Source organism: Athene cunicularia (genome assembly GCF_003259725.1).
Source record: "Athene cunicularia isolate RWA chromosome 1 unlocalized genomic scaffold, athCun1 chr1_part2, whole genome shotgun sequence".
NCBI lineage: Eukaryota > Metazoa > Chordata > Aves > Strigiformes > Strigidae > Athene > Athene cunicularia.
Genome location: NW_020799092.1, coordinates 80986747 through 80995701, shown reverse-complemented (window position 1 = coordinate 80995701; position 8955 = coordinate 80986747).

Genomic DNA, 8955 nt, shown 5'->3' with positions numbered 1-8955 from the left:
CAAACTCACTGAGGGTGCACTTGATCCCTCCTCTAGGTCATCAATAAAGATGTTAAACAGGAGTGGCCCCAGCACCCAGCCCTGGGGGACACCACTTGTGACCGGCCACCAGCTGGAGTTAACTCTGTTCACCACAGCCCTTTGGGCCCAGCCATCAGCCAGTTTTTTACTCACTGAAGACTGGTTAGTAACAGGCAAGAAGCACCTTTGTGTACAACCTCCCCTCTCCCCTGCAGCCCTCACAATCTAACAACCTGGGAACTTATCAGCCTAATTTTAGCTAATAATCCTCTTTCTCTCCTCCAGAGAAAAGCCAATCCTCATCAATGTGCTGAGAGGAAGTGAAGGGATTTGATCAACGCATCCCTCAAGAAGCCCAGTGCTCCAGCAACAGCAGGGGACAGGTGCCCAAGTAATAAGGCTTTGCCTTCCAGCAGCCAAACTCCCAAGAAAAGCCAAATTCAGGCAGCTCCCACTGGAGCCAAGAGGTGTTGACAGCCCTGAAGAACTAGAATCCAGGATCTGATGGCAGCAGTGGAGCCACGCCAGGTAATCACAGCCAGTGTAAAGGACTTGTCCTCCCACCCTCCTTGAAACCCCCAGATTTTGGTGGTTAAACATTGTCCCGGTCACAGTTCCAATTATTTTTGCAAGCCCCCACCTACACCCCCCCAGTTTGTTTGTTTTTTTTTATTCCAGCATTTGATATGTAAAGGATACATATTCCAGAATATTATTTGTATAGGGGTTCATGGTTCTAGACAGCGTTGCAATAGGGTAGGAATAAGCTGCAGAGGACAAAAAAAAAAAAAAAAAAAAAAAAAAAAAAAAAAAAAGAGAGAAAAGTCATACAGCAGCTAAACCCCAACCTGTAATACAACTGACATAGACTTGTTAGAGTGCAAGAGACCTGAAAACCCACTGAATAAGGGATTAACATTGGCTTGGTCCCCTCATCTATTTTCCAGGAAAGATGCGTGCACAGGATGAGTGCTGAGAGCATTCTGCACCCAAGTGATGTCCCAGCGTGGGGGAAAAAATAAAGCAAGCCAGAAAAATGACACAAAGAGCTGAATATATGATCCCAGTTGGCACTGGGCTGCTGGGGGATTCTGGCCTCCTCACCTCCAATAATGTGACACTGGTCGTAGGCATCCCGGTCTCGTACATCCAAAAGCAGGAAGGGGCAGTCGGGATAAGGCATGTCTTTAGTCTGAGTGTCCACTTGTTTTGGAGTGTCCTTTTCTATATCCAGTTCACCAACGCCACTTATCACACTACAAGAGGAAAGAGGAGGTTATGGCACAAAGAAAAAAAAAAGGTCAGAGTGACTTTCCATCAACTGTTTCAATAGCCCGTTTATGTTCCTGTCCAGCCAGACACCACATAAAAATGGAGAGATTCTATTTCAGGCTTTCCAGTACATTGTAAAAGACTGATTTCATTTTTATGAGTTTAAAAAATAAACAGAGCACAGCTTTGCTACGTGAACATACTGTACTCTTCTGGATCAGTCAAATCCAGGAGTTTTGTTCAATGTCTTCAGTGACTCTGAGGTGAGGGAGAATAATTCTAAGAAGCTGCCAACGTTGAGATCTCAGCAAGTTCGACACAGTAAATCACTGTCAGTGCCACGCAGAGGATTTCCATTTCATCACTAAATTGGATACAGGACATGAAACCTCCAGATACTCTCAGTGGTCACTAAACTAAAAGCTTTGATACGCGATCCTCGAGCTTGTCAGGCTTGTGTCTCAAGTCTTCTGTTAACATTTGCACAGATACAGCAAGGGGAGGGCTGAGACAAAGCTTCCTCTTAGTGTCTTCCTCATATCTCTGACCTTGACTGGCGATGTAGTGGGTTTGAAAATTGGACTCTTATTCTCAATCATGGGACAACCCGTTAAGATCATCAGTAAAGCACATTAGTTTCCCAGAGCAGCTCATAACATGGATTCTTGAACTCAGGGAGCTGGATAGAATCACACAGACATATTCCCATGTCAGCCATTTAGACAATCATCTGGTGGCCACAGTGCTGGATTACAGCCTCAGACCAAACTCATTCAGACAAGAAAACCCGCCAACCCTCTCTCTTGCTCGCATCCCTGGACCTGCAGAGCTGGGCTTGAATGAGAAATACAATATAAAACCACTTAGCAGCAATTTAAAATAATCGGCTGGATAAAAATAACTGTCTTGCTAAGACAGGGAGAAAACTGAGTATTATTATCAGGCACCTCTGCAGAGTGGACCGATAGGATTCCCCAGCTCCCGTGTTGTTTATGAACAGGACTGGACTCGGTGTCCCGTCGGGGCTTCCCTTCCCGTTTGTCCCTGCTGTGACTTCAGCATCTGCATCCGGAGCAGCAGAATCACCATCTGGGGAGAGAACAGGGTACAAAGGGTTAAAACGCTGCAGGAAACAAGCGAGCAGGTTTAAAGCCCAGTTTCTATTCTTAGAAGAAGGTGTGTCTCTTAAAGACAGCCTTATCTTCATCCTCTTATAAGGATGACTTACTGAGAGCCTCATATTAAAAATAATAAAGAGCCATATTATTTTTAAGGCCTCAAAATCTTATTTTATGAATGCAAGAAAAACATGATTCTTGATGTCTACTGACTTACTACAACAAACTCAGCAGCAAGAGGCCTTTCTTATCTGCAAGCCTTTCTGTTTTAGGAGTGTTTCTGGTCCCAAAGTGGAATGCCTGCAGGCCACAGGTTATTCTTCCCCCCTGATTAAAAGACTTGCTCAATAGTCAGCTCTGTCTGTCAGGACACAGTTCACCATACGACAGTGATCTACAACTCCTTCTCTTTGTGCTTACAATAAATACTGTTACCTTCCAGCTTGTGGATCTCCTCATTTGTCACTTCTAAGGTTTCATCAGATAGAGAGGCAACCTGGATGACCTGCAGGAAACAAAAGCAAGCAACTATACCTTGGTATACATGAACCAATGTCAATGAAAGACAGCAGGGATCAGCTTAAGGAAAAACAATCCTCAAGCCAAACCACATTTAACTCAGTGCAACTTCTGCTGGACTTCAAGGTCACATACAAGTGCATATATGATGCCTGTATGGCAAGTGTGTCCTTTTATTAAGCAGAAATTGTAGGGAAAAAAAAAAAAAAAAACGAACAGAAAAGAATGCTCAACCTTAGAATAAAGAAAAAACAGATGTGCCATGCTGGCAATATCAAATACCAGAATATTTTCTGACCTTTATGAAGTTCAGTCACTGAAACATTTCAGAGGATACACTAGACTGGCTGACAGCACACATGGTTAACTGGTCTGTGAGAGCAGAGCTGGGATATTCACGTACTAAATCAGTTCATCACACCAGTGAGAGTCACTGGACTGGTCTTAACAATCCAGGGGAACTAAAGATCTGAGACTGCAGAAAGCCACTCCAATACCCGCAGGTTTAACCTTCCCTTTCCTTCCCTCCTTTGAAGACAGCTTGTCTTTTTCTAGTTTTCACTAGTTTTCTTGAACCAACATGTAAGCAACACACAGCTCTTTATTTACAGATCAAATTTTCCATTTCTTAATATTTTGATTTTAAGTAAAAAAATATGCAGAAAGCCTTGAAGTCACAACTTTCCCATTCTCTGCAGTTAAACCCGCTATTAGGGAGGGCTTCAGGCTGTGACTACTTGACACAAAGCTCGATGGGATCAGATTTGAATGCTACTTTACACAGCCCTTTTCTTTCATAAGAGGCTTGAAGATCCTCTTAAGGTAACAGACAAAAAAATAGGGAAAAAAAATTTCAAAGACGGGGTCACTACAAATGTCAATTTGCAACTAAAATCATTTGACTACTCTGAAATCATTGGCCTGAATGGTTTGCTTTAATAAAGGGAAATCTGTGAGGGCAGGAAGAAGCCAGTACTGAAGAATTACAGACTAAGGCTGCATCATAGAAAGCTTTAGACAAAGGAAAAATGCTGTTCATAAAAGATAACAACTTTCAGAGGCCAGAGAGGGAACTATACATACCAGCTGGGCAAAAGTAGTCACTTTCAGCCTTTTAAACAGCTCATCCTTTTTATATCTGTAATCTTCAAAAACAAAACAGAAGAGGACAATGTCAAGTTTTTTAATTAAATTCCCAGCTTTTGCAAATACCAGGTAATGGGCTTAGTCCCAGCTATTCTTCTCCAAGGCAGGATTTCTGGGCACTAAGCTTGTGCTGAAGGATGGGAGCAGCAAACCTGAAGACTTTGTGAAAAGTAATAGCAGTTATAGAGAGAGATCTTGTCCAGATCTGATTAAAGTGGAGAAGGAAGATTCAGTTGCTTTCAGCCTCAAATGTGCATTACTTTGTGTTTTCTGTTCTTACTGGGGGAAGGAAGCAGTTTCATGGATTTATCACCCCGTCTGCTGTTCTTTGAAGCCTGCTACAGCTGCAAAGCCTCTTAAACCAAAAGATTTAATTTACCTGAATTTTTAAATTTGTGTAAGATACAGCTAAAGCAGAGCACAGGGGCACTGTGTCCCAGACTATGTCTTTTCAAATACTAAGCTAAACATGTATGTTTAATCTTATGGATTAAAATGCTCCAGGTTTTCTTACTTTATCTGACAATTAAATTCTAATTCCTACAATTTGCTTATATGGCTACTTAAAGGAATGGATAACTGACAGAACAGCAGATTGGCATGGATACCAGCTTGAAGCACACGTAATTGCTATGGAGAAACTAGACTCATTAAATCTTAAGCCTGAAGACAAAGCTTAGGTAGCAAGAAAACTGAGAGGTCTGTTGGAACAACTGACAAACAACCAGCGCAGAGATTAACAGTGCTAAGGAAGCGATGACAAGGATGGAAGTCCGATTGCTTACAGATACTCAAGATGCATAAACACGAGGAAGAGAGAAGCTTTCCAGTGTGAAACAAAAGGCTGTATGGAGTAGGAGAGAGAAGCTAAGACGAGTATCAGTAGGAACATCTTGATATGAAATAGCCTCCCACGGGAAGTAATGGAAGCCTCATGCTTTGGGAAATTTACAGCTAGAAAGAAGATAGCAGAGGAGGGGGGAAAAAAAAAGAAAAAAAGATCAATCCTGTGCTGGCAGGAAAAGGTGAAGATGATCAACAAAATTCCTCCTGTGTCAGGCACTGCAGCTGTAACTGAGTTCTGCCTGCAGCTCCTGGAGCCACACTCTAATGAATCTAAGCTCTCAAAAAATAAAATCGCTTCTCCTTTCTTTTCCTCCTTCTCCCTTACTAGGCTCCACCTCTGAAGTCATAGATTTTAGCTCATAGAAAAAGAAAAACCCTTTGCATTTTTCTAACAATTTAGATATTCCAAACTGGTCCCTCTCCAGCTGTTCAGCTAAGAGGGCTAACAACGGAGTGCAGGACCTTTAGCAAATCCAGCCAGTTAAGCAATTCTAAATCCTCTAAAACCATCTGCTGAATTCTCCATTAGCTTAAACAAGATGGGGGAGAAGGGGGAAGGGCTGCAATCCACATTCCTGCACAAAAAATTACTGCAAAATTAGCTTATGGAAACTCTCAAGCTGACATGTGTTTAGAGGAGTCCCCATGTGAATGCTGGAGGCTGAGATTTCTTCCCTATATAAGCAGTGATCATGTGCTTCCCAACAGACATTCTGCTCAGACAAGGTTCTCCCCATAGAAAGCCAATGGGCACATCATGGTTGCAGGACCCAGAGAAATTGTGAGCTTTCAACTCTGTTTTTATTTATTCCTATCCTTTCCTCTTAAATATACTTCCTGAAGAGGGAGGCCAATTAATTTTCAGCATTCGGAGCAGAGTTCCCAAATTCAACATCTCACCCTGTATCATTTTTATTAGGCTGCAAAGCAAGTGCCTACTTGCTACTCAACAACTTGTCTTAGAAAAAAGGAGCCCATCCAAAACACCCCAGTGCACTGCAATGTGCACTGTGCGTTTCAAACCACAGGTCTGAAGTACAAGACCTGCACATAAACTAGATTTCAGAACGTCAGTTAACTTGAAAATGACCTTCACCGTTCTGGAAAACCCACCTGGTTTCAAGCCTCAAGCTCAGATTGTTAAAGCCTCCCTTTACAACTTGGAAATAACAGCAAGAATTATCTTTTCTACAGCCCATTTCACCTGCCTGACACAAACCCCACATGTAGCCCATGTCCATATGATTAAAACTCCCCAGCCACGGACAAAAAGGGCCCTTCAGTCATGTGAAGGGCAAGAAATAAACTGAATTTAGAAAGACAAATAAAAGCAACAAAGCTTATGAAGTGCTGGACGTCTATAAACACCAAAGCAGCAGAACCATTGTCACAGTGCAGATAGAACACAAATGCTGTTTTCCATCCACCCCTAGCAAAGATTATTTATCCCAAAATAAGCCTTTATGACCTAGACCTTGCCTCTACCACCCGAAATTATTTCTATCAAGAAGAAAAACCACAGCATAACTGTTTTGTTATTACAAAGCCTGGAGCAGACCAATCAATGCTTTCACGAGCTTCCCAGCAGTTATAAGAAATTTCAGAAGTGTTGCTTCCAATTACAAAAGCAACACGACGTACCTGCTTCTGTCCTGGAAGATCCATTCGGATTTTCTGACATTTTTTTGCTTCAGTGAACTGGTCTGAAGCTGTAATTATTCTGTATTCAAGGATGTTCTCCTCACGGCTTCAGAAATGAGTGAAGCAACACCAGAGAAAAGGAAGAGACTTGGTGTCTCTCCTCAAGTCAATCCTCCAAAGGACAAATCATCGTGGTTCCGGCTCTCTTATCATTTTTGATTCCACAGCAGGCTTGGGGTATTAAGTCCCACTCTCTCACGTTACACAAGAGACAGAGACTTGCCTGTGCTGGGTATTTAAAGTTGTGTCCAAACAGTATCATCTATCCATGAGAAATCAAGGGGGAGAAGTTTCTAAACTGCCTGGGAACACAAGGTGTCTATTCAGCCCAAATATAATGAGAAAGTTTCTACCGGACTCCAGAACCACGATTAAACAAAAAGAGTCCTGCCTGAAACAAAACCAGATTCACAGCAGAGATTGAAAACCAACTAGACCCATACAACAAGATTTTCAGCACAGATACAAAGCGATGGCAATCCAGTGTTAAGCACTGAAATCTTAGTCAGTCAACACAGGATTTTGGAAGGCAAGGTCATTTTTCTTTTGATTTTCCCCAAAGACCTGCGGTGTTTAAAAAAAACCCAAAAAAACCAACAAAAAAAAACAACCAACAAACAAACTGGCAACAAAGGACCATTTTGCACAAAGCTGAGCACAAATATATTTACATGAGAGATTAGTGACCTCCCTTACAGTACGAACACTACCACCTCAGAGCAACACAGGGAGCGGTTCTAAGAATTGACTGAACATTCAAAATCCTAATTAGTCATTAATGGGGGCAATTTTTCTTTCACATCAATAAATGCAGCTTTTGGGTTTAATAGCTTTCCTGGCTCTCTATATGAAAATAATCTGGACAGTAGGTGAAAATAAAGTAGTAGAACATTAGCTTTATCAGTAATTTCTTAAAAAATGCCCATTTTCAGTGGGAACAGACTGAAATAAATATCAGTTAGGCTTTCATTAGCTTGAACAACCCAAAGTCTTCAAAACATCAGAGTTTAGTTCTGGTGAAGTTAATGAGTTACAGAGGAATAAGCTTGTCTTTTTCCTACCTTTGAGTATTCTGATAGAAATCTATGACAATTATACAAAGATAAAGGATCTCCAGTTGTTACCTAAAAGTGAAATAAAATCTCAGAAGTGCAGTCTGAGTCTTCCCAGATGAGTCTAGTCTAGTTTTCTTAGTCCAGAAAACCTCTGGTTTCCATGCAATAACAAGAACTGCACAAAGAAGGATCTGGAAAGACTCCTAGACCTGCCTGTCTGGTTTCTTAAGTTAAATCTGTAAAGCACTGTGAGAGACAGAGAAATGAGGCACAGCACAAAGTGGAAGGTGCCCAGCAAAGAATCAACCACTTTTGTATCCTGCTGCTGCGTGTTTCTACAGTTCATTCCTGAAAAAGGCTGTGGGCGCCATCGGAGTGGAGATCTCCAAGGAAACAGAGGGCCTGGGGTTCAACCCCCTGCTCCTCGATCCTCTTTCAGTTTGGAACTAACTCACCACAAGTTACATTCTGCTTCTCTCCAGATACTCACTTCTTTTGATCTCTTCCAATTTCTCAGTGTATTTTGTCAAACTGTTTCCTGTAGTGGGAAAAAAAAAAAAAAAAATCAGTTTGTTACAATTTTTTAATTAGTGATTTTCTTCAGTGCTATTAAGACCTAGATTTTTTGGGGGGAGGAAAATATCAGACTATGATATCAAGTGTTTGCTGTAGATACTCTTTCACCATGACAATACAAGGCATCCATAAATCAAAAGTACCACGATTTTCCTCTTCGTGCTTTTCTCTCACAGGGAAGGCCGAGCTAAAGAGCAAAGTCAGGCAAAGGACTTGCTGGACTCTGACTGCCACCCGCCTCTGGGAATGGGCACTGGTCCAGAGGTTAAAGCCTCCATACTGGAGAGAGGAAGTCACTGCAAACGTTCATGACCAGAGGAGCTCAAATCTTCTACATATACCCACAGGCGCTGCTTCAGTTTTTCTACAGAATGCACCTGAGGTTTTTTTTACAGGATTTTCAGGGAGGGCTACAGAAGTACCCACACCTGCTAGTCACAGAATCATAGAATGGTTTGGGTTGGAAGGGACCTTAAAGATTATGCAGTCCCAACCCCCCGCCCCGGGCAGGGCCACCTTCCACCAGCCAAAGCCCCCTCCAACCTGGCCTTGAACCCTGCCAGGGAGGGGGCAGCCACAGCTTCTCTGGGCAGCCTGTGCCAGGGCCTCACCCCCCTCACAGGGAACAATTTCTGCCATAGATCCCATCTAAATCTCCCCTCTGTCTGTTTAACCCCGTTCCCCCTCGTCCCTGTCTCTTA